General features: G+C 44.3%; 1 protein-coding gene across 1 annotated transcript in view; it reads left to right on the forward strand.

Annotated features, from left to right (window-relative positions):
• OXCT1 (3-oxoacid CoA-transferase 1) overlaps window positions 1-16,849 on the forward strand; it is a 185,435-nt gene that overhangs the window by 51,446 nt on the left and 117,140 nt on the right. The gene's annotated exons all lie outside the window — the stretch shown is intronic.

Here is a 16,849-nt window from a genome sequence, read left to right on the forward strand (position 1 = left end):
TTCAGCACAATGCCACTTTGGTGCTGCTCCGATAACCAAAGGCAGCATGTGTACTACCCCTGGCAAAGGTTCAATTTGTATTTCTGCTGTGGAGCCCAAAAACTCAGGACCATCAATCTTCACTGCTGCCTTTCTAATAAGCCACCAATAAGGCAGTAATACAGGACACCCAACCCCACAGACAGACCTTAATCTTTTGTATGTCTGATGTGCAGCAATATAACAATTAAGAGCAGAAATGTCACCAGACTCAATGCTGTGCATTTCTGCTGTGCGGCACAAAACCAGAAAGTACAGACCACCCTCATTGTTGTATTTTTCTGATCTGTAGCCAAACAAAGCAGTACCTTTTTAAGGATATAAAGGACGCCAAACAAGCTTTAGTGCAGTGCATTTCTGATGTACAGCAATATACCCCTTATAAGCAGAGAGGTCAAAAATCTCATTGTGTATTTCTGCTGTGCCACAAAACATCCCAGAGTTGTGGTGTATCCCATTATGAAATAACCAAACAGGTAATTTCATAGGCATAGCCTGGGCTGTAGATGCTAACCCTTCACCACCATTGAAGGAACAAATCTTAAAATGGTTGGACACCTTACTATAGTAGCTATTGTCCTACCTTACCTCTATGGACTGAGCAAATGCTAGTCAGCTCATACCCAGGTGGGGCTGATCAGCAACTAAAGTCTCAATGAGCCTAGCCCTAGAGACTAATTTAAGACAGCTTCTAGAGGTGGTTACCAATTTAGCCTGGTGGTAAATGGCTACCTGCAGGCATTAATCATGTAGCTCTTGCATAGGTTTGCACAGAAAATCCTCAAAGGATAAAGGAAGTGATTTATGGTAATCACCTTTTAGATCTGCCACCGAGTAGACTGTAGCCCAAACCAACAAAGGTTTTTCCTACCTCCTGCACTATAATATAACTCCAGTGTAAGGGTGACATGGTAGGTTGGAGCTTATCAAGTTACTCAAAGCAAGAAACTCCAAAAGGAGGAGCTGTCACAATGGAACCCCTACTGTGCCATACAAAAGCTTGGTCCCTGCCCATCGTTGAAACTTGGGTCAGCTTTTAAGCATCTTGGAACAACTTCAGATTCCTAGCAGCTGGGCTAATGGGGCTGGATAACCTAGTGCACCTGCTGACCAGGGGAGCTTACTCCTGAATCCTTCAACCATTGCATGGTTAACTTGTTCAGTGGTATACATGGCCTGTAAAGAACTTTGTATTCACCAGGTCCCCCACTTTGCTGTTTTCACCCCTATTAATGTACCACAACTGGGCATGCAGGGAGAGGCTGGCAACCTACTGTTGAGATAACCACAGTGTCTCTGCTGTAAGTGAGAGCTGGGTAGATTATTTCAACTGCCCAGAAACCATCTGGCTGGAATTGGGTATTTTGCAGCTAAATTCCCAGGGCTAAGGAAAGTACAAGTACCGTTGTCATCTTCCCCCTTTTTGCCACAGCCACTGGGCTTGCTTTTCCATCCTTATGGTCAACATGCAAGGAGGATAGCTGCCAAAGTACCTACCCCCCCCCCCCCCCCCCAACTGCTGTCCCCATAGGGAGCTGCAAGGTTAGGCTGTGTCCTGCACTGTACCAGTCAGTATATACATATTGGGGGGCAATGCCTTACATTCCTCATTCTCATCTGAGGTGGTTTAGGTAGACATCCACCGTAGTGAACTGGTGCCTCCTTGCCTAGTGGAAGGAGGATGTGGACGCCTTCTCCTGCTGACTCTCAGCCTTCCCTCCTGAGTAAGAACGCCGCCATTTTCCCGAAGGCTGAAAATGATGCAGGTGGTTGCCGCCATTAACACTACCCTGTTCAGTGTCGGCCGGCGCTCTCCCCAGCAGCCCACGTGAGCTACCAGGAGTCCGGGGAGACGCTCCCCCTGTAAAGAACTGATGGCTAGCACCCTGTCTGAACGGACGCTTGGACACGTAAGGGGGAGGCTGGATAATGGCCACTGAAGTTCTAGGTACACCACTGTAACCAGGGTCCTTCAGCTCTCGGGGGGGCTCTTCCAATTGCTGCCAACCCCCCAAGGAAAAGATAGACCCCTCCCCCCCCCCCCCCCCCAGGAAGGACAAGAATATCCTACCAGACCCAGAGGCTTCCCAAGCTTGTGCTCCGAACTCCCAGGGGGAAACCACACCACCCCCAGGCTTCGGGTCATTTGGAAAAAAACTGTTCTGTGTGGGGAGAAAAACAATCAAAAACTGAGGCTCAAGGGGAAATGTGGGGACTTAAAACAGCAGTCGATTGTGTTTCCTGTAGGGAGGAGCCTCTCATCTCAAGTGTGCTGTCCTGAAAAATGACTAGAGAAAAACACATCCTTGCGTAAAAACTTTTTGAAATGGCCAGAAGTTGTTTCACAGTAAGAACATAAAAATTGTGAATACCTCTAGAATGGGATTTTTTTTTTTAAGACAATTTAAAGATGAAAAAATAAATATATTCAAAATTTTATTAGTACAAAAAAATCAACATGAAGAAAAGTCCCAGTTGGGAAACAGGACAAAGAAAACCCATGTACGTGTGTCATATTGCACAATGATCATCTATAAGTGGCAACACCCCACTACACAGTTATACCATCCATACAAGTTGCAAATGATGGGTAGTGGGAACACCCATGCTTTTCGAAATGTGTATAAATTCTATTCTTCAGGGACTAATACCACTTCTGAGGGTATAGAATACAAATACAATTTAGAATCCAAATATGAATATCGCATAGACATTGAAACACATGCATGTAAAATGTCAAACTTGCATCACCGCTTTATTATTGGTGAAAGCATTCCCTCAAAATCAATGGTTATAAGTCTGCATCAAAAAGCCTTTTACCACATCGGAGGACCACTGGATAAAATCCCATAGGGGCACCCAAGCAGAGAAAGGAGGCCCAAAATGTTTAGGCTGCAAGAAAATAAGTGGGGTGGGGGAGAGGAAGTACAAAAGGAATATATATCAGTGAAAATACATTCCAGTCTGAATTTATAATGGATGCTTGCCTCACTAGAGATCACCCAGAGGGCGTCTAGGGGTAAAGCAAAGTCCTTCCCACGTTTTTCTTCTGCTGCTGGATGTGCTGATAGCCACTTCTTGGTGCTGCCTGTGATGTCATTCCCTCTTTTCCTTCTGACGGATGAAGGCACTGCACCACGCGTGGCGTCGTTGCGGTCCTATGTGGTGAAAGGCTTTATGCTGCGGAATATTATGATAACCATTAATTTTGAGGGAATGCTTTCTCCAATAATATAGCTGTGATCTAAGTTTTTTACAATTTTACGTTTGTTTCCATGTCTATATGATATTCATATTTGGATTCTAAATTGCATTTGTACTCTATGCTCTCGGAAGTGGTATTAGTCCCTGAAAAATAGAATGTATACACATTTCAAAATGCATTGAATATTCATACTACCCACCATCATTTGCAACTTGTACGGGTGGTATAACTGTGTAGTGGGGAGTTGCCACTTTTAGATCATTTGTGCAGTATTATGATGTACATGTTTTTTTCTTTGTCCTGTTTCCCAACTGGGGACTTCTTTTTATCATGTTGATGGTTTTTGTACTAAACTTTTTGAATATATATTTTTATCTTTTAAATTGCCTTAAAAATCCCATTCTGAAGGTATTCAGTGTATGTATGTATGTATGTATGGGCAATTTACACACCAAGCTGCATGGGTCTTTAAAATATTACACAGCAGCAACGTAGCTGCCAAGAATGTAAAAAACATCCAACAGTATAAATGGCATATTAATAAACAACTTTGTAGCCTGCAAGTTAGAGTAGGTATCGATGAGCCAGGTAATTTTGCATCAGGTCAGAAAACAATAAGCTATATACAAGTAAATGCGCAGTGAACCAGATCACTAAGTTTTTTTTTTTTTTTTTTTTTTTTTTTTTTTTTTTTTTACACACAGAGCAGGTAGCCTGAGATTATATACACATGCTGTTTAAGCAAACAGTTTATATAATATAAAGTGTCCATAAAGGATTTTAGTCAAATATGAAGAATCCAATGGCAGGGAGTTCATACACACAGGGCAGCTGCAAAGGAAACGGAAGCCATGTTCCAAACTGTAAAAGATACACAGAAGAGGCGCCTTTGGTGTAGATTTAAAAACTGTTTTAATCACCTAGTTTAAACTCCCATTTCAAGGGTTAAAGTGCGATGGATAAAACAATCCAGGGAGTGGGAGTCATCAGATCAGTCTGCACATCCTGCCGGCTGAGACACTGGAAGCTGTCAAATCCAACAAACTGCTGTGGATAGAGCAGGTGGAGGAACACAAGCAGAGGATGATGTCACTGGCATGCTGCAACCGGTTTCGTGAGCGTATGGGCTGAGATAGTGAGTCAGCTGCACTCCATCAAGCTGAGGGGAGAGAAAGGAAGGACGGGTAGATAAAGAGCAGAGGGGGTGTGGCTAGAGTGGGAGAAGCGCTGGGGGTGTGGTTAGAACGGAAGGGCTGCACAGACTGGGAGGAGAAGTGATAGGACGAGTGAGGGCAGGGGAGGGCGTGGCTAAGGCGGGGGAAAGCTAGAGAGGGGTGTAGCTAGAGTGGCTAAGGGAGGGAGTGGCTGACACAAACTAAGACTATATGGACTGAGAAGAGTAGTGAAGGGACAAGTGAAGGCTGGGGAGGGGGGCGTGGCTGAGGCGGGAGGGAGGGGAACAAAGACAGTGAGAATAGCTGTGGGACAGAGCGGCGAAAGGGGGAATGACAGGTGTAGTCTGAAGGCTGATAAGCACAGACGAGGCTGTGCACTGATAAAGTGTCTGGGGGCTAATAGATACAAGAAAATATATATTCATATTCTAATATAATATATATCGTACACATGGCAATGAGGGTGGAAAAAATATAAATTCCGAAAAAAAAATTGTGTGTATATAAATGGTTGGAATGCAGACATGTACACGCATATATGCATACATATATACAGAAAACAATAAGCAGATCAGAATGTCAATCTGAATACACGTGATCCGCAATAAGGAAAGCGGAAGGAAAGATGTCACAGTAGGTAGGTGAGAGGTGGGGTTAGGAGTGAACGTTGAGTGCCCAAAACCAGAACCCCAAAGCTGGACTGCTAAATTGAGGTATCACTCTCCATGGACCGTGACAGATGGGTATATTGTATCATATCTGGGAGAATTTATTTTGGGTGTCCAGCAGGGTGAGGGTCAGTTTATAATTTAAGAATCTTTCGACCCACTGACTAACTTCCTCAAAGAGATTAAATTGTTTCTTCCAGGCCTTGGTGATTTAGTCTGTTTTGCCACTAACAAAATGTAGGTCACCAATTTTTTGAATGGGGGGTGGGGTTTAGTATAATCTTAAAATGTAAAAAGCCATGCCAAGGATCTCTGGGGAAAGTGTGGTCGAACAAGGAATGTATGAATTTCAAGACTTTGGTCCAAAACCGTGTGAGCATCGGACATGTCCACCAGTTATGTAAAATGTCGGACAGTCTTTAACCACTTTCAGACCGGACCATTTTGCTGGTAAATGACCAGAGGTCTTTTTACAATTTTGGCACTGCGCTGCTTTAACTGGTAATTGCGCGGTCATGCAATGTTGTACCCAAACAAAATTTGCGTCCTTTTCTTCCCACAAATAGAGCTTTCTTTTGATGGTATTTGACTGACTCTGCGATTTTTATTTTTTGCGATATAAACGTAAAAAGACCGCAAATTTTGAAAAAAAATGATATTTTCTACTTTTTGTTATTAGAAAAATCCAATAAACTCAATTTTTGTCATACATTTAGGCCAAAATGTATTCAGCCACATGTCTTTGGTAAAAAAAAAGTCAATAACTGTATATTTATTGGTTTGCGCAAAAGTTGTCACATCTACAAACTAAGGTACGTTTTCTGGAATTTACGCAGCTTTTAGTTTACGACTGCCTATCTCATTTCTTGAGGTGCTAAAATGGCAGGGCAGTACAAAACCCCCCCAAATGACCCCATTTTGGAAAGTAGACCCCCTAAGGAAATTGATAAGTGGCATGTTGAGCCCATTGAATATTTTATTTTTTTGCCTCAAGCGATTGAATAATGACAAAAAAAAAATTTTTTTTTTTTTTTTTTTTACACAAAGTTGTCACTAAATGATATATTGCTCACACATGCTATGGGCATATGTGAAATGACACCCCAAAATAAATTTTGCTGCTTCTCCTGTGTACGGGGATACCACATGTGTGGGATTTTTTGGGAGCCTAGCCGCGTACGGGGCCCCGAAAGCCAAGAACCGCCTTCAGGTTTTCTAAGGGCGTAAATATTTGACTTCACTCCTCACTACCTATTACAGTTTTGAAGGCTATAAAATGCCAAGATGGCACAAAATCCCCACAAATGACCCCATTTTAGAAAGTAGACACCCCAAGCTATTTGCTGAGAGGCATGTTGAGTCCATGGAATATTTTATATTTTGCCACAAGTTGCGGGAAAATTACAAACTTTAATTTTTTTTTTTCACAAAGTTGTCACTAAATGATATATTGCTCACACATGCCATGGGCATATGTGAAATGACACCCCAAAATAAATTCTGCTGCTTCTCCTGAGTACGGGGATACCACATATGTGGGACTTTTTGGGAGCCTAGCCGCGTACGGGGCCCCGAAAACCAAGCACCGCCTTCAGGCTTTCTAAGGGCGTTACAGTTTTGAAGGCCATAAAATGCCAAGATGGCACAACCCCCCCCCCCCCCCAAAATGACCCCATTTTGGAAAGTAGACACCCCTAAATTTAGGGGTACACTAGTGAGACTAGGTAATAAATGGCGGGTGCCCTGAAACTATAAAAAAATAACCAACCAGTGTCACCTGTAACAGTTATATGGTGATCACTGGTGAAAGGGTTAACTAGGGGGCAATCAGGGGGCTTTATGCGGTAGTATATGGGGGTCCCTGGCGCTATAAAAAGCTGCGGCAAACCTAAATACCTACCTACCTGCCTAACTAGCGTCACCTGTGACACTAATACAGCGATCAGAAAAATTATCGCTTATTAGGCTGGGTTCACACTGGAGCGATGCAGGAACACCACGAATCCGCGGCGGGTTCCCGCATCGCATGCCTCCCGGCGGCAGTTCACACTGCCCTATGCGAACTGCTGGGAGTGTCAGTGAAATGTTAATGACACCCCCAGATCAGTTCGCATATCACAGTGCGATCTGCAAACTCGCATCGCATGGTGTGAACACCCATGCGATCCGATTCTGCTGCGGACCAAAAAAAGGGTCCCGTGCGAATTTGCGGCGGGTGCGACGCAAATTCAGCCATACTATCTGTATGGCTGAACTCGAATCGCACAGAGATCGGATGTGATTTGCACTGCAGTGCGGTGCGAATCACATTCGTTCTCATAAACCACTGCAATGTGAACCCAGCCTTAGTGACACTGGCGACGGGGGGTGATCACGGGGTTAAACCTTTATTGGGGGGTTAGGGGGGTACATTAGAACTAAAGGGGGCTAACCCTAACTGCCCTAACAGTTATTACAGTCACAAATGACACCAATGCAGGGCAGGGGTAATTGGGGGGGGGGGGGGTGATCGGGGGGGGGTGTGAGTGTGCCTGGCATGTTCTACTGTGTAGTGTCGTGTTGGTGCAACTCACCGATCCTCTCTCCTCGGTGTCGGAACGAAAAATACCGACACGGAGGAGAGATTACATCACTTCCTCTCCTGTGTTTACATTAATGGAGAGGAAGTGATGTCACGGAGCATTTCTATTCGTTGGGAGCGATCGCGAGGGGGTGGCCATGAATGAATGGCCGCCCCCTCATCCCGGATCGCTCCTGAACGAATACCGACCGCCGCAGGCACCGGGGGGGGGGCCCGACCGGGCCCCCCACCCGCGGGAAGGCAGGGACGTCTATATACGCCCATATGCCTGCCCGTGCCATTCTGTCGACGTATATCGTCGTGCGGCGGTCGGCAAGTGGTTAAAGCACAGACCACCAGTATGGGTAAGCTGAAGATGGTGCTACACATGATGGGACCAGGTAACCTCTGGTAATTGTTTGTTTTTTAAAGCAGACTTAATAGTATTCACGTAATGAAGCAGAAGGCTATTGTGCCCTCTCTGTTGCACCGGAAGTCTGTCTCCCATTTGGAAACATGAGCCTGTTCGATACGGTTAGAATTATTCAATTCAGAATAGAGATCAGATTAGGAGAGAGGTGTATGGTGGCAATTGTGTTCAAATAGTGATGGCTACAGAAACTCTTGGGGGCTTTGTTGGTGAATATGGTGGAGAGCCAATGTTATGTCTGTAGGAATCAAAATAATTTGGAAGATGGGGCTTGGTACTTTCTCTAATTTCTGCCCAAGTATAAATGGTACGACCACTGAGAAAATGTGTGCAAAGGCATTTTTATGTAGGTGCCACCAGTGGAAGGCTCCAGGGGACGCAAGGAGGAAACATTGGGTTACTCAGAAGAGGTGAGAGGTGGGGCTAGATTTTCATGAATTTTTGTTCCTTGTTGTAAAAGCCAAAAGTGCATCAAAAAGTGAAGTGTGAAAGGGCACTAAAGTGCTCTTGACCAGCAGTTTGCTCAGCTCCACCTGACATGTTTCATCAAAAAAGGATGTCAGTGGGCCAGCAGTGTTTTTAAGCCTGTTTTTAGTATTTTGTATTAAGATGCACTATATTACCATATGATTTTTGGACACCTGCCTTTTAGACGCACAAACTTTAATGGCATTCCAGGCTTGGTTTGTAGTGTTAAATATTGAGTTGGCCCACCCTTTGCAGCTATAACAGTTTCAACTTTTCTGGGAATGCTGTCCACATGGTTTAGGAGTGTCTGTGGGAATGTTTGACCATTCTTCCAGAAACTTGTTTGTAAGGTCTGGCACTGTTGTTGGCCGAGAAGGCCTGGTTCGCAGTCTTTGCTTTAATTCATCCCAAAGGTGTTCTATCAGGTTGAGGTCAGTCAAGTTCCTCCACCAGGACATGGCCTATCTTGATTTCAGCAAACTATTTTATAGAGTTCCACATAATACACATAATCTAATAGTTGTACAAGCTTGGACTTGGTGGTTGTAAAACCAGATAACAAAAATGAAACTGAACATTGTTGATTAGAAATGATTTGTGATGCTTTGCTTTACAGTCTGACAAGGAAACTAGCATCCTGTCATTTGTAATCATCCCCGCTTTGCAGCAGAAAGTGTCCCCATGCCCCCTCTTTTAACAGTCATGCAGAGAACCTGTGTACATGAATGAGTGAAGTGTGTGGCTCCTGCACTCTCAGCCCAACAGAGCTTGGAGTGTCAATGTCACTTTCTTCCCACTCTGCTCCTCTGGACCATGACCATTAGCCCCAGTGCAATTTGGCATGTCATTTTTGACCTACAGTTTCCAGAACACTGTCTCGTCCCCCTGTGCATGTGCCAGAAATGTAACACTCCCATTGGTTGTGCTCTCAACCAAACTGTCAAACCATCCAATGACTGGTGTTATAACTGATCACATGTACAGCATTATAGCAGTTGTAGATTAAACAGAGGCAACTATGGCAGCTTTCTTGGCTGAAAACGATGGGGGTGGGGGCTTTACTTACACTTAGTTTTAGGCACATTCATAGACTTGACAGCTGTCCTGATCAGACCTTCTCCTGGGCCAAGTCTGGGAAATGAAGATCCGTCATAGATGACTTGGCTACCCACTTTGCTTTTACTGAATAGGGTGTGTAAAGCTGGGAGGCAAGTCCAGTGATGTCACGTGTCTGCCTCCTGAGCTCCAGGCAGGAGACCTGCCCACTGCTCCGCACTCTGAGGGCTGTGAGGAAAATGGTAAATGAGCTACAAGTTGAGCACTTTTCATGTTCATTGCACAAATTGTAAAATGATGCATGTCTTTATAATTGCTGAACATGGGGATTACAATAGGGGTGCACTGAATGGAAATATTGGTACCCAAACCAAAAATGAAGGATACGCTAGGCCAAAACTGAAAATTAAAAAAAAAAAAAATATATATATATATATATATATATATATAAAGTACTATCCAGTGATGTAAAATAAGTACTTTAATAAAAGTAACCCAAATAAATTGCACACAGAAAATAAAATACAAAATGAAAGTAACTTGCAGTAACAGTACATCTGCTGCACATTGTACAATTATAAAAACAAAACAAGTATAATATAAAAATGCCAAAGACCAAGAGCCTCTGTTTGATTAGATGTACAGTATTTGCATGGTTTACCTGTATTGTTCAAAAATAGAAAAAACATAAAACAAGACAGGGCTCCCATTATGCACATCTCTCTAGGCTGTCAGTTCTGTACCAAAGCTTGTTGTCAAAGTAAAACATCAGCTTCCAGTCCACGATGCATCATCATTCACATTATGGGAGTGGGACAACTGCAAAACCCAACAGGCTAAGGTGTTTTAAGGACCTGCCTCTTCCTTTAGAGCCAGAGCTCCAAGGAAAGTCAAGTCTTAAAAACATATTGGCTTGTTGGGTTTTCCAGTTTTCCTAGGCTATAGGTGATTTGATGTATTGTGGACTGCAAGCTTACCTTGATTACAAGTACACCTGTTGGTTTGTTGTATATTAAAGTAAACCCCCCTGCAAAAAAAAAAAAACACACCCTACATGATAAAGGCATAATGAGCTAGTAGGTATAGCCTACTAGCTCATTATGAATTGCTTACCCAAGAACAAATCCCCCACAGCCATCCTTGTCTGCCCCCTCAGGCCACCGCCTTGTCACCTGGGGCTTGCTTTCAGGTATCACAGCTCCGATATTGATTGGCCGGAGCTCTGATGACGTCACTCCCGCATATGCGCGCGGGAGCCACCGCGAATAGCACAGTACAACTGAAGCAACGGTACGGACTGCCATTGCTTCAGTTCAAGTGCGCATGTGCCGCATAATGTCGGCAAATGCAGGGATATCTCCTAAACTGTGCAGGTTTAGGAGATATCTACTGCAGCTACAGACAAGCCTAATTATAGACTTGCCTAGTTTAAAGTGGTTGGAAAGGGTTTACAACCACTTTGTTACCATATTAACAATGAGCGGTCTTCCTTAATGCACAAGGCTGGGGCGCCCTCTGTCTTGTTTTATTTCAGACAGTGTATCCACTGACTTCCCTAGTCATAAGGGGGCATCAAGGCAAGGCATGTCCAGTGAAACCAGCAGGGAAAAATGTAGGCAGCAGTCTGGGGCACACTTTCAAGCACTAGAGATTGTGCAGTTGATTTACTAAAATTGGAGAGTTTGAAAAATTTAGCGCAGCTGAGTTCATTAGGCTAGCCAATGAGCTTCGAAGTTCTTCTTCTGCTTTTTAAAAGCTTTGACCCAAAAAAATGGAAACCAGTTGGTTAGCCTAACCTACACAGAGCTGCACCAGACTTTGCACTCTCCAGTTTTAGTAATAGTAAATCAAGCAACCTCTGTGTTCCTGTTCCCTTCAGTTTCATATCCCAAAGTTACTGTGCAAAACAAACTGTTATAAATTTAAAGGACAACTAACTATAACAGAAATATGTCAGGAAAAAAAAGTTCTCTCCCTAAGGTGTTAACAGCTGCATGTGCAATAAATATACTATTGCTATATTGCTATACTATAATATACTATGTATATGTAGCTGCGGGTTACATACATAGTCATACAGTATACCGCTCTGTGTTCCGGGTATGGGCAAAGACTTCTCGGAACACAGACTAGTCAACAGCAGCAGTGCATAGCCAATCATAGCAATCAATGTAGACTAGTCTGTGTTTCTGGAAGTCTCTGCTCATACACAGAACACAGTGCAGTATACTGTATATAGCCAGCCACAAATACAGACCAGATATACATAGTTTTGCACATGTAGCGGTGCTGACAGCTTAGGTAGACAGTTTGGGCCAACAACAAACTGTGTACAGTAGTTCAAAAGCTGGAGATCTTAAAGTGGTTGTAAACCCTTTTTAAAAAAATCCTGCAAGACAAAGACATAATGAGCTAGTATGCACATCATACTAGCTCATTATGAATAACTTGCCTGAGAACGAAGCCCCCGAAGCGGTCCTCCGTCTTCCTCTTCGCCGCTGCCATGGATCCCGGAGCGACTTCCAGGTCTCGCTGCTCCGGCGCTGTGATTCGCTGGTGCAGCGATGACGTCACTCCCGTGCATGCTCACGGGAGCCGACGCTCGCGGCATATCGCCGCGATCTGCGGCCTGCCCCAGTGCGCTTGCGCGCCGCTGTCTACGGCACATGTGCCGTAGACAGCGGTGGCTGTCTTCGGGCAAATATCTCCTAAACCGTATAGGTTTAGGAGATATTTCTTGGACCTACAGGTAAGCCTTAATCTAGGCTTACCTGTAGGTCAAAGTTGGTTGTAAGGGTTTACAACCACTTTAAAGGGGGGAGGGGAGAGAGCCCTGGGGAAATTGGAATAGAATCCTAAGATGTGGAGGGATCACCAGCAGGAGGAAGAAGGTCCGGATTTCCCTATATAGATCTTTGTGTGACCCCCATTAAAGTGATTCTTCACCCAAAAAAAAAAATTAAAAGCCAGCAGCTACTAATATTGCAGCTGCTGACTTTTAATAAAATCACACTTACCTGTCCCAGGGTCCAGCGATGTCGGCGGCAGATGACGAGCGATCACTCGTCTCGCTGCTGCCCCCGCCGCCATTCTCTGTCAGGGAATCGGGAAGTGAAGCATCGCGGCTTCACTGCCCGGTTCCCTACTGCGCATGCGCGAGTCGCGCTGCGCGTCTATTCTGGTCCCCCGCTGTGTCCTGGGAACTGTGTGTTTCCCAGAAAACAAGGGGCGGGGGCGTCTGCGGGGGTCTGCAGCGGTCTGCCCGGAAGTGGGTGCAGATACCTGGATTATCCAGGTAACTGTACCCCCTCCCCTCTGAAAGATGCCGATTGTGGCACGGGAGGGGGGATCAGATTAGCGGAACTTCCCCTTTAGGGTGAAGAACCGCTTTAAGAATACTGTTCAGAATGAAAAGTTTGCTTTTTAGAATCATTTTTAGTGTTTGATTTGAGAGAGATTAGTTTTGGTTTAATATCTATAGACAAAAAACCTCCAACATTTATTTATTTGATTTTTTATTTAAAAATAAAAATGTAGAGACCCAAAAACAGTATTTGCAGTGTTTTTACCAGTAGGCCCTCAAAGTGCAGCATTTCCCAACTAGAGCTTGGTTGCTAGGGGTTCCTTGAGCAGTCATTGCTTCTAATAAGTAACCACTGATGGCAATGATCTTTTTGGCTATCTATAAGGGGGGGGGGGGGGGTTCTTCCCAATGAGCACAGATGTAAGGAGCATTCTTGCCACTGACCATCACGCTATTGTACTGTGAGTTATAGATTCAGTAATCCTTATCAGAGGTTCCTGAGACCAAAAAGTTGGTTATTTCAAGTGTCCATCCATGCTGGTTGAGGTGTAGAGTTGGAGTGATGCCTGCTTTTTGTTTAAGTCTGCTTGAGGTTGATATCAAAGCCTTTAACGCCCGATCTGTTTTGCCTTTCGGTACAGATCTATTGCCTGTCAGCTGCAGTATTTTACTTTTTTATTTTTTGCCTTTTCCCACCCAACTGTCTCTTAGAGGTTTGACTTGTGTAGATAATGTAGTTACCAGGGAAACACGGCCTGGCGTAGCCTCTTGACAGATGCCTCTGGCACAAGTTGCTCCTCTCTGGGTCCATGCAGACTCCCTGCATTGATTTGATAATTTCTGTTTGGACATCTGAGTTGTTAGTGGCCTGCTGCAAAAAAAGAAAAGGCTTGTTTACCAAGTAGCTTTATTAACTTCAGCAGGAAATGTATTGTGTTTTTGAGTCCTTCAGTTATGGCCTCTCCTTTTTCAGACTGGTGCTATATAGAGATTTTGCACACATGCGTGCAATGTGCACCACAGCATTTATATGGGATTGTAGATTGATTAATGTTTTTTTTTTTTTTTTTTTTTTTGTGGCATTATCAGATCAATGTTTGCACCCCCCTCCCGTTATGCAACTACTGGCCAAGTAAAACATTTTACCAATGTGTATTGATTGTCAAGGGCAGCATGTTGGCTTAGTAGTTGGTGTACATGGCCTTGTCGTGTTGGATCCCAGTTTTAAATCCCACCCAGGACACTATTTGCATGGAGTATTCATGTTCTTCCTGTGTTCACGTGGTTTTCCTTCAAAGACCTGCTGGATGGCAGAACTCCAGGAATTTCGACCGTTTTGTAAATGAGTTAAGTCCAATGAACTGCATGCCACCTCGTAGACTTTAATTTGCAGCTCAGTTTTTTGGCACTCTGGGACTGAGTGCTGAGTAAGACGCTACCTTACACACAGCAGCTCTTCTCACCCATCTCCTCTACTGCCCATTCACAAACCCTTTGTATTAAGTGAACAACTTCACAGAATCCAAAGTGTTCTGTGATTGGCCAAGTGTAAGGGAGGGGTTGGGTATGATGACCAAAAGGGTATGTAAGGGTTGGTTACAACGACTGCATGCAACTCTGCAGCCTCAGTAGCTGAGACCAGAGGGTCCCGTGGTAGGAGCTCTGGAAGTTAAACATGCATGCATTTTGTTGGACTTAACCCATAACCCCCTACTAATTCAGAACTTCTAACAAAGAGTTGAGTTCCTCAGGTTCAGCTTTGATTGGTTCCTTTCTATAGTGTGTCTTGTAAAGTATGCATAAACAAATTGGCTATGCACATGTTTATGCATGTCAGATAAACACAAAAGAATTTCTCCTGCGCTCTGGTGTCTAGTTTAGGCTCTGAAGAAAGGGGTTCTCCCCTGAAATGCGTCAGCCATCTTGAGGTATTATTTGATCCACTCGACGCCAGGTCCTGGCTTGTCTATGTTCAGAATGGTGGATTTCGCTTTGCTTATACCTTCTATCAATGCTCGTTTTGAGTATACACTTTGCTGTTTTTTAATTGAATTATGCTTTTACTAGTGGTAACGCTGTAGGTTGGTGCGCCCTCTTTTCCTTTATTTTATGCATGTCAGATGCCAGTCCTAAGTCAAGCTATTGGAGAGGGTTGAACACCTGGTGACCTACTTCGTGTGTGTGGTTCAAAAAAAAATAAAAAATTTTTCAAGAGACTTTTTTTGGGAAACAATTTCAAGCATGTTACAGCGGGTCCATAAAATTGCCAAGGGTTGGGCATACATACATACATACAATTAGCTTCATAGAGCTGTGCCCATGTCTACTTGATGGTGGGAGGCATCCCCATCTGAAGTGCAGAGTCTATAAAGTGGTATGGCCCAACCCCAGCTGTACCACTTCTTTTCAAAAAAATGCTCTGGTGCCTTTGTAAAGCGGCACGGTCTGCATTACAAATGTGCTTTCCAATTTTACTTTGGAACTCTGAAATAAGCAGTCGGTAGTAAACCACGGAAAACAAAACAAAAAAAAAACCCAGCCAGACAATCGCATAATGTGCTAATATGCATCTTATACTAGTACATTATGAAATGCTTACCTTAGAACAAAGCTCCTGCAGCATGACTGGTCACTGAGGGGGCTGACATGTTCCCTATGAGTTTCTTTCAGGTTTGTGGGCTCGGGCGCTGTGAGTGTCCAGAGCTCCTCCATTCTGGCACGATCCCCTGGACCTTCAGAGTGCATGCGCCACAGTCTTCATCGGCTGCATGCAGGGTGAATCTCTCCTAAACTGTGCATATTTAAGAGATGTTCATTTTTTTGAGCCTCATGGGAAATGTAGTTTCAAAACATCTGGGGTGCCAAGGTTCACCATCACTGCTAGGGAGATGGGCGAGTGTTGGTAGAAGGAAACCTGACGTGTGCCTTTCTGTTTGTGACAGGACCTCTCTTCTATGAACTATGAAATGCAAGAATAGTGTGGAACCATTTATGAAAGAGTCTTGTGGAAAGGCACAACTCTCCATTCTTATTGAGCTTTAAAACCTACACCAAGCCAAAGTCAACAGAAAATGCAGCACAAGAGACATAACTTGCTGTCAGTGGGATATGTATTTTGTGTTGGTTCCTCTGGCAGTAATTCTCCTCCCTTCCTGCCCCCAGGCACTATAATAGTCCAATGTGGAGGGAGTTAGTAGAGCTAAAAGGCTTTTACAGGCTCTGGCTAGCCTCACCCTATCCACCCATATCTTCAATTTGTAGAAGCTGTAGTACAGCATCTATGAATGGAGGGGATGGGAGCTATCAATCCTCTACCCATCTTCAACTTCTATCAAAGGAACATGCTCTGAGAATGTAGTATGGCTTCTGTGAATGTCGGATGGGAAGGGCAGACCTAGCTGCATTGTCCTAATGATGGCTTGGGCCCGCCTCCTGGTTGTATCAACCCCCCCCCCCCCCCCCCCTGCATTGGATAATGGGTGGGATGTGGAGGACATAGATTTTTGACTAGCCAAGGAATTGGCACAAGGGACACATCCTATGGACTGTAAGTTATTTACCTTCTAATGAGTTCTCTGATTTTGGTGTACTCGGCGCATGCACACTTTCGAAGAGTCACGGCATGCTGTGACTGGAGGCTCCCACGTGGGAGTCTTGTCACGCGACTCCGGCCATTCACAGAGCCAGAGTCGTGAAGGAAGATGGGCGCTTCCCGCTGGCGAGGAAATCGGACATTGCTGGCTCCTGTGTCCGGTAAGTGACACATAATGGGCTACTATGCAATGCATAGTAGTCCATTATGCTTTGCCTTTGCAGGGAAACGGGAAGTAAACCCATAAGGGTTTACTTCCTCTTTAAGTGGGTTTTTACATCAAAAATACCTGTTTTTATAAATGATTCGATACTAATGTTTTCTGTGACAAAATTGAGGTTGCTTGGCGAAC

The sequence above is a fragment of the Lithobates pipiens genome, unplaced genomic scaffold, assembly GCF_037356315.1.
Source record: "Lithobates pipiens isolate NorthernLeopardFrog02 unplaced genomic scaffold, aLitPip1_a1.2 Scaffold_3, whole genome shotgun sequence".
NCBI lineage: Eukaryota > Metazoa > Chordata > Amphibia > Anura > Ranidae > Lithobates > Lithobates pipiens.